Source organism: Alligator sinensis, unplaced genomic scaffold (genome assembly GCF_000455745.1).
Source record: "Alligator sinensis unplaced genomic scaffold, ASM45574v1 scaffold289_1, whole genome shotgun sequence".
In the NCBI taxonomy this organism is placed as follows: Eukaryota; Metazoa; Chordata; order Crocodylia; family Alligatoridae; genus Alligator; species Alligator sinensis.
Window position 1 is genome coordinate 4,207,631 of NW_005841881.1, and position 3,573 is coordinate 4,211,203.

The following is a 3,573-nucleotide window of genomic DNA, read 5'->3' on the forward strand; positions in this document are numbered from 1 at the left end:
CAACAAGGATGATTAGTGGTATGGAGGAGTTTCCATATGAGGAAAGACTAAAGACTGGGCCTATTTGGTTTAGAAGAGAGATGCTTGAGGGGGAAAACAAGATATTATATAGTGAAAAGAAAGTAAATAGGGATTTATTATTTACTCTCTCTCAGAATACAAGAACGAGGGGTCACAAACTGAAACTCATAGGGAGTAAGTTTAAAATTAACAAAAGGAAGCTCTTTTTCACTCAGCATGTCATTGAAGTGTGGAACTCATTGCCACCAGATGTTGTAGAAGCAGACAGTTTAGCCAGATTGAAAAAGGGATTGGACAGATTCTTGGAGGAAAGGGTCATCAGTAGTTATTGTGCACAGGAGTTAGGGATATAGCCTCTAAATCAGAACTTCCTAGACCTTAAATGCTGGAGGCATGTGAGAGAGGAACAGTGGAAAAAAACCCTGGTTATACACTCTTCACTTCCTTTTCAGCATCCGGTCTCTGCCACTGTGTTACACAGGCCTATGTGTTGCTTTGGATACTGGGCAAAATGGATTTATGGTCTGACCCAGTAAATGGCAGTTCTTATGTTCTTATATTCTTCAGTCTTGAATAAGTCCACATTTGGCTAATCTATCTACCTGATCAAGAGACTGGCTAACTGACCTGCCTCCTACCACTATAGCCTCTGAGTATTTATCTATCTTAGACTACATCTTCACTGCATCAGTAAATTGAGTTATATATGCTTGAGTTAGTGATGTTTGGACCAGGGCAACCATGCACACAAGGGCTAGGGACAAAGTTACACATACACTGGTTTAAGTGGTCAGAAACTGGTTTAAACCTATAATAGAACAGAAGTTCAGTGCACATAAAGCAGTTTCAAAATGGTTGCAACTGGTTTAAGATAAACCTGGTTGAATGTAATATCAGACTTAACTGACTTGGGTCAAACTGGTTTATGGAACTTCTTTTCCAGACCCCTTCCTGGTTCAAGTTAAATCATAGTCCCCCAATATGCTTTCCTGCCCTGAACTGGGCTGTGCTGTGCTATCTGCTCCAGCAGAAAGGGGTTGAGGGGTGGTGAGACAAAGACTGCCCCACCCCAGACAAACCCTGGCTGGGGGCTGGGGGCTGGGCCAGGAAGGGGGGTTAAACCCCACTTTCCCTGAGACCAGAGCTTCCCTGCAGCTAAACTAACTGAAAGTTACTGCTGGCTGCAACTGTGGACTACAAATGCCAGAAGCACCTGGAAGCAGGAAGAGGAAGTGATGAGCAACCCTGCAGCGTCCTGCTGCTGTGATGCTGGACTGCAAATCCCAGAGATCTCAGGGGGCAGCAGGAAAAGGAAGTGCCACAGAGCCATGCTCTAGCACCCCTTGGCTTTTGGCCTGAGCCACTGTAGGCATGTGGCTGCATTTCCTGAATCAAAGTTGTTTGTCAGTTTATCCAGTTGCTTCTCAGTTTAATCTTTGCATCTTAGACTAACTTGCAAAGATGAAATTGATTCAGCCTTCGGCTTTTTGGCTACCCGTACTGAGCCAAAGTATATTAAATTAAGCTGTAGCCAATTTGATTCTCAGTTCTGCAGAGATGATAAGCAGCACCCAGAAGCCTCCTATTATTACCACAATACACATTAATAATGATATTACAATAATTAAATTCCTCTATTTGTAATTATAAAACCACTTTGACCTTCTCTAGCACTTTAAGATCTTTAAGTAAAAAACCGCAATCATAAACTGTTTAGCAGGTTGGTAAGTATTTTGATTCCTGTTTAAAAGAAGAGGAAACAGAGGCAGAGAAAGGTGAAATGAGTTGCCCATGGTCATGCATTGAATCAGCAGACATTAATTATAAATGTGTATTGTGGTAACAATAGGAGGCTTCCTATTGTTTAGCCATTAGTCCTCCTTCCCCTCCTCACAGACAGTCTCTTATAGTGGATCATATTAGCAATCAATGTAGTAAGGGGGTATAAGTCTTAACATACCATGGGACAAAATGGCAGTCTGTAGAAACTGCCTTCTGTACTAAGCATATTGCCAGTAGGACCCAAGTGGTATGAGATAGCCAATATGGATTGCATTCAGAAGACTTACACAGACGGGGGAAAAGTCTGCAATTTGCAAAGGGTCTGAAAATCAGAGGAAGCTTTGCTATTGACATCACTGAGAGAAGGCCCAGGCACTTCATTACAAAAGATTCAATTACATGAGTCACTAGCACTGTAAAATAGGCCCTCCAGGTGGGTGAGCTCACAGTTAAGACAAGACATCACAGATAGAAGAGACATGAATCAAAACCACTCTTGGTATAGATGCACTAAAAACAGGGATGCCTGTCATTGGGAAGGGCAGTGCTTATACAGAAAGCTGACTGCTCATGCTGAAATCCCCAGTGCTGAAGGAAATAGGTTTGTCTCAGCACAGCTACAAACAGGAATGAAAGAATGAACTCGAACCCAGCCCCAGAGGCCTGGAGGGCTTCTTTTCTGCCCTGCCAAATTCTTTTCTATGTCTCTGCTGAGACTGCGTATTGCAGAGACTATTAAAAAAGTAGTGACCTGCCCTTTGCATAGATCAAGGTTTTTTGTTTTTTAGTAGCATAAACGTCTCCATTTGGATTTTATGAATCCCCTTCCCTTACTATCCTTCTTTGGTGCTCATGTAACAGATGGCACCATCTGATAGCAAGAAAAGCAGCAGGAATTCGAGTAGGAAATGCCTGTCCATTTTTGCCCTGAATGCCACTGCGGAAAATGACCGAGCAAAGGGTAACTCTCACAAGTTAACTGGGGGATTAAGTTTGGAGAAAGTAAAGAATAAGTTTGCTTCCAGCTTTTACAAAAACATGATGAGTTCATTAACATCTATACAGTGCCTGGAAAATATCAAGCAAGAGCTTTGTCAGTACTGAATATGATTGCTAAATATGTCAAACTAATGTTTAAGGAAGGAATCCAAGGCCTTTGAGTTCCTTAGCATTACCTACAGACCAGAAGAGAGGCTGTTACCTAGCCTCCTCTGTATTGGGGAGCTGAAGTGTCACAAGGCTCAATGTTACAGCTAAAATGTTTCTAGCACTGTAAAAACAACAGCTTGCTGCACCCTATGCTTAGGACTTTGTTAGTTGAAAGGGGATCTCTCTGGACACAGCCACAGCTGCAGTCAGGAGAGATTCAAAGACTTGGGTCCTTCTTGACTGAAAAGAGAGCCAGCAGTTGGGCGATAAGCTCTGGAACAAGTACTTCACTCCCCAACCTGCCAACCCTCGAGACTGTGACCACTGCTTCTGACACTGTTCATCCCTTGCCTCAAGTGTACCTTCCTCTCAATATTGTATCCACCTGTTCCTCCCCACCTGAAACTTGAACCGCAAGATCCTGCAGAGTGGGATCATTTCTTTGTAATGTGTTTGTATGGGACCCTGATGTGTGCGTGTACCTGCAATGCTGCACAGTAATTGTTATAAATGAATGTGTATGTCCATGTCCTGTTGTGAAGGTGGGGTTTGATAGTGGTTAGATCTGTGTGAGTAAGGGATGTTTGTATTGGCGGGGGGGGGGGGAGAGGGCGGGGGAGA